Raw genomic sequence first — 13421 nt, forward strand, 5'->3', positions numbered from 1 at the left:
ATGGGAAACATTTACCTTATTCTCCCCATATAACTGTAGTATAGGAGAGGAAAATACATGGTGAAGAAAATAGGGAGAGACAAGTACTCTTACCTAAACTAAGCAAAGAAGGATCTCAAAAACACAAATTGGGATACAAATAAATTTAACTAATCAGAAAACGAGGTAGAGATGGGGAGAGAGATGTTAGTTTAAGAGGGATCTAAAAAAAGGAAAGTGAATAATTAGAAGTAAAACTTTACATTGTGAGGATGGATCATAAGAGGATAATCAAAAGAAAAACAAAGTATAAGAACCAATAATCAGGAAATGAATTAGCTGAGGAGAGAAAGGGCAAAGGAATGGGATTAAACTACTTCAATTATAGATTATTAGTATCAAGGATATTCCTTCTCTTTTACCACTGTCATTTATTAAGGCAGATATGAGGGCAAAGGAGGAAAATGGATATGACAGATGGAAATGAAGATTTAACAACTGTAATTATGAATGAGAATGGGATGAACACAGTAGAATGGATTAAAAAGCACAATTCAACAACATGCTATTTACAAAAACCCTTGAGAAACATAAAGATTCAGAGAATGTTAAAATATGGTCCTGGATGTTTCAAATGAACTCAAAAAAGCAGAGGGGAAAAAGAATCATGATTTCCTAAGGGACAACTCCAAAAACAGACATTGTTAAAAGAGATTAACAAGGAAGCTCTACTATATTTTAAAAATGAGTTTAACCTTTTTGGGATTTTTTTAGCATCATGGATCCTTCAACATCTTGTGAATCCTATAAACCCCCTACTCAATATATATTTTTCAAAAATTCATTATTGAAAGAAATGCTAAGTTTCACAATGAGGTTAGTAAAAAATTTTAAAAAATAAAATTTCTGTATTCAGAGCAAGAATTGTGGATTTTGAACAAAGACCAAAGACTATTACTTTAATTAAGAAAACAACTGTTATCTTATTATGTAATTTTGCTATCTCTTATATTCTATTCTTCTTCCTTAGGGATATGATTTCTCTCTCCTCACATACAACTTAGATCAGTGCATACCCTGGAAACAATGTAAAGACTAACAGACTGCCTTTGTGGAGGGTGGGGGGAGGGAAGTGAGATTAGGAGAAAATTTGTAAAATTCAAAATAAATAAAATTAATTAAAAAATAGAATTAAATAAAATTTCCCCATGCAAATGAATGTACTACACTGAAATCTATGCCTATGGAGACGCTATGGATTTCAGGTTAAGAACCTTTGACTTAAATATACCATAGATAATGAAACAATCCATTATTTACCCTACCTATCTGTCTGTCTGTTTAACTATCTATCTCAAATGACATAGTATGAAAAGATTAAAGAAAATTAATCAAATACAGAAAATAGATAACAAGATACATCTAGTAATTATATGAATATAATTATAGAACTTTTACAAAAATAATGAAATTCTGCAAGAGAAATTAATGGCTACTTTACTTAACTAGACAAAATTATAACAAAATTTACATAGAGGAACAAAAAAAGTCATTAACTTCTAAGAGAAAAATATTTTAAGGAGGAAGGTCTAGTAGTACTTCATTTTAAATCAGAAAACATGAAAATAATTTAGTATTACTTTATAAAATTGATCAAAATTGATCGGTTGAATGTACTGGGTACACAAGATCTCAGAAGCAATTGTATATGAGTAGTATAGATTACTTCAATAAATTAATAAACCAACTACTACCTGGACTTGCTACTTAACAAAACTTCTGAGAAATTAGAAAGCAGTCTGGGAAAAATTAGTCTTATTAGTTATCATCTCAAACTATTTACCTTAAAAAAGCTCCCAACAGAAACATGAAATAGATTATAAAAGGCCATACCAAAACAGCAGGGAAGGAGATCTCTCTTACAGCTATGGAGAGAAGAAAAGTTACTGATTAAAGACTGGATAGGTGGGGGCACACCCAAAATGGTGACATGAAGACAGGATTTCCCAGAATCTCACTTCCAAGAAACTCCAAAGGCCTTAATATTATGACTCTAACTAAATCTGGGAGAGGCAGAAGTCACAGAAAGACTCAGTGGCAAGTCTCCAGCCCAAGGAAACTTGGAAGATCCATGGGAAGGCTCCGTTTCACCCGAGTTGAAGGGGGCATTAGCACAGGAGTAAATGAGCTCCAGTCTCCCAGGAGCAGCCCATTGGCACCTGGGTCCTTGGGGGCACATGGGCTTATGGCAGTTGAAGCAGTATCCAGACCCTCCAACTCAGGGATCACCAAGCACAAGTTCAAATATCAGCGGGAAAACTCTGCCAGAGTGAGCATGGAGTCCAGGCCAGCACAGACCTGATCCAAGGAGACGAAAGCAGGCCTGCGGAACCACCCAGTAGGGAGCCCCCCCCCCCCCCAGCTGCTCCCAGAGCACTCAGCCCACAAAAGGTAAGGAGGTGGGGGGAGATTGACAAGATCTCTTCACTATTTCTGGGACAGGACTCTTAAGACCTTGAAGGAACTAGGTTCCTTGCAGTGGTATCCCAATAACACTCAGCTTGGGAAGCACCCCCAAACCAGGGCATAGACTGGGGAAATGAGTAAACAGAAAAACCATAGACAATTACTTTGGTCTCATGGAGGATAAACACACACACACACACACACACACACACACACAGAAGATAAGAAAGTCCAAACTTCTGCAACTAAAACCTCCAAGAAATATAGGAATCGGTCTTAAGCTATGGCAGAGCTCAAAAAAGATTTTGAAAACCAATTAAGGGATGTAAAGGAAAAATTAGAGAAATGAGAGATGCAGGAAAAAACATGAAAAATAAATCAGAAACTTGGTCAAAGAGCTACCAAAAAAATACTGATGAAAATAATATGTTAAAAACCAGCTTAAGTCAAATGGAAAAAGCAGTCCAAAAAGTTAATGAAGAGAATACCTTAAAAAGCAGAATTGTCCAGATGGAAAAGGAGATGAGAAAGTTCTCTTTCAAAAGTAGAATGGAGATAAAGGAAGCTGATGACTTGTTGGGGAATCAAGAAACAGTAAAACAAAAACAAAAGAATGAAAAACTAGAAGAAAATGTGTAATACCTCATTAAAAAAAAAAACAACTGACCTGGAAAACAGATCCAGAAAAGACAATTTAAAAATTGCTGAATTACTTGAAATTCATGATCAGGAAAAAAGCCTTGACTTCATTTTTACAAAATTTCTACAGGAAAACTTCCCTAAGATCCTAGAAGCAGAAGGCAAAATAGAAATTGAGAGAACCCACCAATCACCTCCTGAAAGAGATCCCAAAAAAGTAACTCCCAGGAATATTATAGCCAAATTCCAGAACTCCAAAGTCAAAAATAAAATATTACAAGCAGCCAGAAAGAAACAATTCAAATATTGTGGAATACAGTCAGGATAACGCAGGACTTAGCAACATCTATATTAAGGGCTCATAGGGCTTTGGAATAAGATATTCTGGAAGACAAAAGATCTTAGTTTATGACCAAGAATCAACTACCCAGCAAAACTGAACATCCACTTTCAGGGCAAAAGAATTCATTGAATTAAGGGAATTTCAAACTTTCCTCCTGAAACAACCAGAGCTGAACAGAAAGTGTGATCTTCACAAGTACAGGACTCAGAATGGCAAAGGAAAATTATGAGGAATTTAATGATGTTGAATCGTGTGTATTCCTACATGGGAAGATGATACTGATAACTCATAAGAATCATATAAGGAGCATATATAGACAAGGCACAGGAGGGAGTTGAATATGAAGGTATAATATATTATAAAGATGGAGGTCAAAGGGTAAAAAGGAATGGACTGGTAGAAAATGAAAGGAGAGGCAGGCTAGGATAAGATATTTCATATAAAAGAGTCAAGAAAAAGCTTTTGCAGTAGAATGGAAGGGGGGGTTAAGTGAGTCTTCATTCCCATCAGAAATGGTTCAGAGAGGAAACAACATACGAACTTGATAGGGTATAGAAATCTATCTTAATCTAGAGAAAAAAAGAGAGGAAGGGGATAGGAGAAAGGAACAGAGGGTGGGGAGAGGATATAGGTGATGAGAGGAGAGGGTAGATCACGAGAGAGGGTAGTCAGATACAACACACTTTTTTTTACTTTTGCTTGGTGGTGGGGTTGGATGACCTGGAGCTGGTTGGTTGTTGGGTACCTGGGGTGGGACTTGGGTTTGGGCCCTCCTGCCCAAGGGAAGGTGTTCTGTCCTCTGTGCCACTTGGTTACCCTATTATCACACTTTTGAGAAAAGACAAGGTGAAAGGAGAGAAAAGAATAAATGAGAGTGGGGAGGAAAGGATGGTGGGAAATACAATTAGCAATAGTAACTGTGGGAAAAAATATGGAAGCCATTTCTCTGATGGACTTCTGATAAAGAATGTAATCTAGCCCAGGGACAGAGCTGATGGAATCCAAACCCAGATTGAAGTATAATTTTTTCTTTTTCTCTCACTTTGTTTTTCATAAGGTTTTTCTACTTTAGTGGGGGCTGGGGAGGGATTGTGTTTACTCTTACAAGAGCTATCTTAGCAATGCATAAATAAATAAACAAAGGAATGAATGAATGAATAAAAGGGTAGAAAGAACCACAAGTGGTTAAAATAACATAAAAGATTTTTGTACAAAATTAATGCAATTGAGAAATAGTTAAAAGGGGAAAATACCTGCAACAAGATACCCCCAAATCTAATGATATGTGGTGGACTAGTGATACAGAAAGAGGCAAACATTTTCTTTCTTTTTTTTTTTTTTTTGCAAGGCAAATGGGGTTAAGTGGCTTGCCCAAGGCCACACAGCTAGGTAATTATTAAATGTCTGAGACCAGTTTGAACCCAGGTACTCTTGACTCCAGGACTGGTGCTTTATCCACTACACCACCTAGCTGCCCCACTGAGGCAAACATTTTCAAACATGAAAACTATAGCACAATGTTTATACTTATTTTACCCCCCCCCCTTTCTGTTTCTACTAAGGAGAATTTTTATTTGTTTTTCAGGACAGGAAGTAAGAAGGACAGTTATACAGGAAAAATAGTGTTGCAAAGAAAAATAGACAAGCATTAATAAACATTGTAAAATACACAGAAAAGGTGGAAGTTCAGAAGGCAACACAGGGAAATTGGTCCTACAATGTCAAATTTAAACTATCTATATATATAATAATTCTATATATGATTTTTTTCTAGCCTTCATTATATGGAAATGCTTATGTTTGCTGATCACAAAGTCTTCACTTGTACTTTACCAGTCTCATTCTTAGGCAAGAGGAAAGAGTCTCTTTTTTTACATTTCATTATGAGTGGTCAAAAGTTAGTTATGTGTGAGCAATTAACTGCTAATATTTATTTTGCTATCTTAAAATTTTATTTTCAACTAGAATTTCATCAGCAAACATAATGACTATGTCATCCAAGTCTTATAATAACCCTAGAAGTAGTTACTTATAAAGGGAAGTACTATATTATTATTATTATTATTATTATTATTATTAGCTCCATTTTACAGATGGGAAAACTGATCTTTACAGATTGAGTAAAGAGTTCCTACTAAGGGCAGCTAGTTGACATAGTGGATAGAGCACTGGCCCTGGAGTCAGGAGGACCTGAGTTCAAATCCGCCCTCAGACACTTAATAATTGCCTAGCTGTGTTACCTTGGGCAAGTCACTTAACCCCATTTTCCTTGTAAAAAAAAGAAAAAAGAAAAAATAAGAATAAAAACTCAGGTCTTCTTGACTCTAAGCCAGGAGATACAAACACAAGGCCACCTAGCTATAATTTTGATTACTTATTAAGTGATAGAAACAATTTATGTGAATAACATGAGGAAGGTGACTGTATGAAAAATACTCAGAATAAACATTTTAAGATTTTAGCTTAATTTTTGTTTTTTCATTTTTTAAGATTCTTTAACACTTCAGAAAATATCAGTTGAAGAAATGTATGAGTGCAAAATGAGAAATGTTTAACCAATAGCTTTAAACACAATTTAAATGGGTGCATATTCTGTCATACCATCAACATTAGAAACTCAGTAAAATCACAAAAAAAGATTCACGCCACTTAGTAAAAGTGGAGGAGAAAAATTATGTTTCTCTAGAAAGTCTAAATATTGGAGTGTATCTGGATAATTGCACACACACACACACACACACACACACACACACACACACACACACACAAAAACACAACTTCTCCTGATATCAACACATAAACTTGAAAACTCCAAAAACATCTATGGTTTTATCTTCTAGTTATTTGATGAGTTTCCTATGCCTTACTAGCCTGGCTTTTCTATTACAACTCTCCCTTTTCCCAAATCATCTGATGAAGAGTTTGTTTTCACTTAACCCTAGTTCTTAGGAAAAACGTACAACCTGATGCCCAAAAGTGTACTCAAAGCCTCTACAATTTGGCAGAATGTGACATAGCTTCTGTTCTCCTAGTATAGTCTTCAAAAATCCAGGCTTACCATCGAACAATGAAGAAACATCAGAGTATAGTCTTGCTGGAATTTGGAGTCACTACACACACACACACACACACACACACACACACACACACACACAGAGACTTTTAAATTTAAATGTGAAGTACTTTGCTTAAAAGTTACATTATATGCCTTTTATTTTTAGTATTTGTGACTCAGAAAGCAATTGAAGATCTTATAGCATTATTGTTATGATTAGATTATTAAAAATTGTCATATTTAGCAAGCTCAATTGCCCACAATACAATCTAGAAACAAGAATTAATGCAGGAAAGAGGTCTCAAAACATTCTATTTTGTGGGGGGTGGGCACCAAGTTCATGCTTTCTACTCATTTAAAGTCTCTGAACAATTCTAAGGACTCGTGATGGCAAATGCTATCTGACTCCAGAGAAAGACCTGGAAGAGTCTGAATGCAGGTCAAAGCATATTATTTTTGCTTTTTCAGAGTTTTATGTGTGCTTCTTTCCTTTTGGTCTGTTTCTTCTTTCACAACTTGACTAATAAGGAAATATGTTTTACATGATTTCATATATAAAATCTATATTAAACTGTTTACCATCTTAGTGAAGGGTGAAAATTTGGAACTCGAAAATTTTTTAAATTAATATTAAAAACTGTACATATATTGAAAAATAAAACATTATTTTTTGAAATTTTTTAATATTCAGTCTCATGTTCTATTGATGTTTCACAGCTTGTTTGATAGTTTTCTATCCTAACAGAAGAAGTAGCAAATTAGAAAAAAGGGAAGCAGGCAAAAAGTAATTTTATAGCAAGAGAAGACTCAATACTTAAATGTATCTGCCATTCCATTACTTCAGGAATTCCCTTCAGTGATTCAGATTATAAACTGTTTATGTCTTTTGATTCTGTGCAAATCTTTACCATGTTGGTTGTTTTTACTTTACCTTGTGAGGGTAGGTAGCAATAGAGCACTTGAGTCTACCTGTTATCCTTGGCTTGCCACATAATCCATTTTCTCTTCCCATAATAAAATTCACTGATGCAATCTTTTGCTCCTATTCTTTATTGTTTCTTTTTGGTTATTATTTTACAAACTGCTCATGCCCACCATGTATTCCCTATAAAATGCTTATTTCTAATTTCAGGAAATGTCATTCCATTTCTTGCTGTCAAATAGAAACAATGGAAAAAAGGTTATCTTTGAAAAGATGAGCCTTTCTCTGGATGCAGTCATCTTGCTTCATATGCTTTCATGGGATGCTTGGGAAGAATAAAGAACTTTGAAATTGCCTAAAAGCAATACAGTTTTCTTTCTCCCATTCATCTCCAGGCCCCTTCATCCCCATCTCTGTCCATATGAATAATTTCAATTATATACATGATTGGATAAGAGCAATATTGTATCTAAAGAAAGCTTATTGAAATTTGGGCAATAAACACTATATCTACTTGGTCCTTCCTAGATGATTGGGTCAAAGTTCTTAAAATGAGGAGACTACAATATTTCTGGGTATTGATGAAATTGTCACAATATCATCAGCAAATAGAAGCATCTGGAAGGATGCTTAAGATCCACAGGAAAGACCCTCTCAAAGGAGATCTCTGCCATCACAATGGTAAACACCTTGGATGAATATGCATCCAATCCTCCCTGTTCATCCTTCATCTCATATTTATTGTCAAATGGTACTTAAAGATGGTTTCTTTCTGCAATTAAAAGGAATCTTAAATGATTTTGATGAAAGGATGGAAAAATACCTTCTTCTCAAAAAAAAAAGGTTGCAAGATCACATATTTTTTTCTACCAAGTCAAATGCTGCCTACAAAGGCAGCAATAGCATAATGGGACCTTATATTTTTTATATCTTTCAGCTCATAGTGAAAATGATAAAGATGTAGTCCATTACTAAAAGGATCCACATGTGGCCCTAACGATGACAACCATTAGTTCTGGTTGAAGTTGGGATGAAATGAAGCACCTGGAGGTCGTCAAACAGTTAACAAAAGGGAATTATTTAATTATAGCACAGAAAGATTATCAGCAAGGAAACACTACCACTTAGCTTCAGTTTGGGTTGGTGCAGCCTCCTTCTCTTGCTCAAGGAAAGATGCCCAGCAGGGTCTAGGGTCTTGGAGGGATAGACTAGACATAGGTAACTAGGTAACTAGACGTGGGTAACCAAGAAGACACATCAATATAGACTGAGGGTACCAGGATAGGGTCAGTTTTGTCTTCTTTTGCAGAAATGAATCTCCTGTTGAGTAGTTTGGGGAACTTGGGGAAGGAGGCTAACCCATGCTGGGACAGTGAAAGGCACAGGTGAACCTTGGTGGATATCAGTATTATCACAGAACTCTTCTCAGAATAATAGTTTGGATTTTTAAAATTCAGAACAATTAAAAGAAGTATTACATTTATGAGATCAGCAAAAGTAAAGATGCCATTTTTTTTCTCCATTCAAGTTGATCTCTCTGAAATTGGACACTCCCTATGGACCTTACGTGCCCCCCCCAAATGATTTCTAGGACACCTTTTCTCAATATTAAAAAAATTTAAGATTTTTTTACCCATACCTTTAAGTATCCATCAGATATCTCATATACAATACCCTCACAACTATATAGTCTATAGGCATTTGATTTAACCTAGTTGTTTCTACAAATTTGTTTTCTTTCTGGCTTTGTCTACTTCTTCCATCAATATATAGAGGACTGTAGTGTTTTATTGTTGTTCAGGCCTATCAGTCACCTGTGACACTTCATGATCCTATTTGAGGTTTTGCTCAGCAGAGGTACTAGAATGGTTTACTATTTCTTCTCCAGCTCAATTTATAGATAAGGAAACTGAAGCAAACAGGGTTAAGTGACTTGCCCAAGGTCACACAGGTAGTTAGTGTCTGAAGCCAGATTTGAAGTTAGGAAGATGAATCTTCTTGACTCCAGGCCCAGCAATCTACTGTAGCTGTAGTATTAAGGTAAACTATAGAGAGGGATCCCTCCACCTTTTATGGGGGGAGGAAAAAAACTCCTACTAAGCTTTTTTCATTTTAATTCTAATTTGCTCATTGGTCAGAACACAGTAAGGAAATGCAGAGATGATGATGATGTTTGTCCTTCATTTTTTTCAAAGAAGACGATGACATCAGGGGAGGTAATGTCATGACAAGCATGTGAACTGGATTTGAATGAGGTCTCCAGAGTCATCAGGGTCCAGTGACCAGATATGGATCAGGATGACTGGAGATGGCCCTGGACAGGAGGCAATCAGGGTTAAGTACTTGCCCAAGGTCACATAGCTAGTAATTGGCAAGTGTCTGATCTGAAGTCACATTTGAACTTAGTTCCTTCTGGCTTCACGGACAGAGCTCTATCCACTGCACCACCTAGCTACCCTAAATGCAGTGAGGTGCTCCTGGGGCATCTGGGGTACAAGCTAGAAATCTTGAGCCTTATTTACCTGTGTTTGTACTTTTTTTTATTTTTAAAACTATAATTTTTCTTTAGTTTTTCTAAATATTAGTTGATCTGGTGCTTATTTTTAAATATTTGTCAGAGTACATATTTGAGACCTGGATCCTCTGCAACTATTTCACGTAGTGTATTTAAGGCTGAACTCTAATTAATTGTAATAAACAATTTGTTCCAAAGAAGTAAAAAACACTCCCCCCCAGTATCTCAGAAAAAAAGGCAGGGAGGTTATAGATTGGGGGATGGGGACATATGATCAGATGTGGTTAGTGTGTCTACTAGGTTTGCTAAATCCTTTTCTTGATTATAAAGGAAATTTAATGGATTCAGTGTGGTGAGGGGAAGAGATGAAGAGAAATAACTGGGAGAAATCAAAGGGCATCTATAAAACTACACCATAACATTAGGAATGAGGCAGCATTTATGCCTCACTTTTTCAAGCACTGTACTGTGAGAAAGGAAATGACTGGATACGGGGGTCTGCAATGGAAAAAAAGATATAAGGAGGTTACTAGCAATATAGCCTTAGGTAAATCATTTTGGCCTACTTGTTTGTAAAATGGTTGTGGTTAAGACTATATGATGGATGTTTAAGGTCTCTTTCAGATTCTATATTCTGGAATTCTATGACTGAGAAAGGCATTTATAGTTAAAAATGAGGCAATTAGTTGGCTAAATCTGATTATGATCATTTATCAGAATTTGTTGTCAAAACAGAATAAGAGAGAAAAGTACAAATATTTATTAAGCACTTAAAATATGGTGGTCATTGTGTTAAGCACTTCACAAATATTAAGTTATTTGATCCTCACAGGAACCCTTGAAATAGGTGCTGTTATTATCACAATGTTCTAGTTGAAGATATTGAGGTGGACAGAGGTTTAATGACTTGTCCAGTGTCACCCAGAGACTACATGTCTCTCTGACTCCAGGCCCAATGCTCTATCCACTGTCAATACCTAAAAGAAAAGCCTCAAATATTTCCTCCCCACCCCAGAAACATTATGGAATGGCATTCTCACAAATGATGTTTTTCTGACAATGAACATAATCTGAGCCCTTCTTGTAATCATCTACCAAGCTCCAACCTGCTTGCTTTGATTATTGCTCTTGCATCCAATGTAAAGTATTACTGTTTTGTTTGGCAGCTAGGCTCGCTGTGATCACAGACAGACAGAATCCATCTTCCCAAGGAAAACAAAGAGTCAAATACAAACATTAAACTTTCTCTTGCTAAGAAATAAAGAATAGAGAAAAATAACAATTCTAAATTTTTGTTTCTTTCGATGTCACTGCCATAAGTTGTGCAGAATGGGACATCGGAAATAAAGAATTTAAAGGACTGGGTTCAAGTCCCTGGTGCTATTATTTACAAACTGTCAAAAGACAAGTTTTTTAACCTCTCTGAATTTTAGTGTCTTCAGACTATGAGCTCCTTGAGAGCACAAAATGTTTTTTGCCTTTTTTTTTATTCTCAAAGTGAAGCATAGCTGAAGATATGTTTGTTGACTTAACTTGTCCTGGAAATTGAAAACGACAGTAACTGCACTTATCTCAAGTTCCAATACTTGTAACCTATCAAAAGCAGCTCTGGCTTAATTCCAAGAAATTACATGTTTTCTCAGGAGATTAACTGAAATCTCATCACCAGGAAGACTAACTCTGGTTTTGTTGCTTAACATCTCAGTTCACCCTCAGTTGTCTCTCCTCTCTGATTGGAGGGCTGGAGAGTGGAGCTCTGAACTCCTCCCCCAAGTGAAATTGTATCTGGCCCATAGTAGGTAATTCAATAAATAAAGTACCTACTGTGTGTCCAGCTAAATGTTGGGAGTATAAATAAGTGGCCTTACACCTTACCAAAGCTAACCCTTTTCTACTTGTTCATTCCATCCAGTATCTCCAACAGACTGCTCCCTCTGCCATCACCATTCATCACTTATTTTTAATGGATCTCTTTTTCTCTCCCGCTCTCTCATTTCTTATTGCCTAAAAACATAGCTGCGTCATCTCTATCATGAAAAAAATCCTCACACTTGTTCTTTCTATCCTCTCATCCTCTTATTTCTCTTCTGCTCTATTCTCTTCTGCCCTTTGCAGTTAAATTCCTTGAAAGGGCTGACTATAATAGGTCTCTTCCCACTCTTTTTAAAAATCTCTTATCATCTGGCTTCTAATCGTATCATTCTATGAAAACTGCTTTCTTGAAAGTCACTAATGATCTCTTAGTTGCCCGATTTGGTCAGTCTCTATCCTCGTTCCTCTTGAACTTAGTTGCACTATGTCCTCATTGATACCAGCACACAGCTTTCCCCTTGCTTTCTTCCTATGTACCTGACCGCTCCTTTTTCTCCTTTGTCATCTCTTCCTCTAGATCACATCCGTTAATCATAAGTGTTCCTCATTTTGTCCTGGTCCTCTCTGCTTCTTCCTCTATACTACTTCATTTGGGATCTCTGATCCCAAGGATTTAATTATGCCATCTTTATTCAACTCATTCCCTTTTGAACTGGATTTTCAGTGAACATCATAATTGGACATGTTCAAAATAGAATTTATTACTTTTCCCCTAACTTCCTCTCCACTCATCCCCTTCCCTATTACTTTAGAGTATAACATCATCTTCCCAATTCCACAGGCTCACAACCATGGAGTCATTCCAGATTCCTCACTATCTCTCACCCTTCATATCCAATCTGTTGCCAAAACCTTTGCAACATCTCTCCAATGTGCCCCTTTCTCCCCTGTTTCCACCAACACTCTAGTGCAGGTTCTCATCAGACCTACCTTGTTTGTAGGTCTGCCTGCCCCAATTTTTTCCCTACACTAGTACATTCTCCATTCGGCCACTAAAGTGATTTTCTTTCAAAAATTTAAATCTGATCAAGTCTTCTCCCCTCTAGAAACTCCAGTGCCATAGAAAATGCTTTTTGGCAAAACCCTTCATAATCCAGACCTTCTACCTTTCCATTCTCCATATATTGATATGTCCTTGTTCGTGTCACTGATACTGGCCTCCTGATTGTTCCATGAACAAGACTTCCAACTCTTAGCTTTTTCTTCTCCTCCTCTCCCCTACTGACTTCCCTAGTTTCCTTGAAGTTCCAACTAAAATACTACCTGCTATGGGAAACCTGACCCAATCTTTGAAAGCCCGGTGTCTTCCCTTTTGTTGATTATTTCCTATTTAGCCTGTGCTCTTGCTCTCCCCCCCAAAAAATCTCTCCCTTCCTCTCCCTCTCTCTCTCTCTCCCTCCTCCTCCCTCCCTCTCTCTCTCTCTCACCCTCCCTACTCCTCTTTCCATGACTCTGTGTGTGTGTGTGTGTGTGTGTTTATGTCATTTCCCCTGCTAGAATGAAAAATCCTTGAGGGCAGGGACTGTATTTTGCTTCTTTTGTATCTACAGCTCTTAATACAGTGTTTGACCCACAGAAAGTACTTGATAAATATTTAAAGAATTGGATCTAGATCAATAAACATGCAAGG

General features: G+C 36.6%; 1 protein-coding gene across 1 annotated transcript in view; it reads right to left on the reverse strand.

Moving 5' to 3' along the window:
* PRRG1 (proline rich and Gla domain 1) overlaps positions 1 to 13421 on the reverse strand; it is an 84709-nt gene that overhangs the window by 41033 nt on the left and 30255 nt on the right. The window lies entirely within an intron of this gene.

This window comes from Macrotis lagotis, chromosome 1, assembly GCF_037893015.1.
Source record: "Macrotis lagotis isolate mMagLag1 chromosome 1, bilby.v1.9.chrom.fasta, whole genome shotgun sequence".
NCBI lineage: Eukaryota > Metazoa > Chordata > Mammalia > Peramelemorphia > Peramelidae > Macrotis > Macrotis lagotis.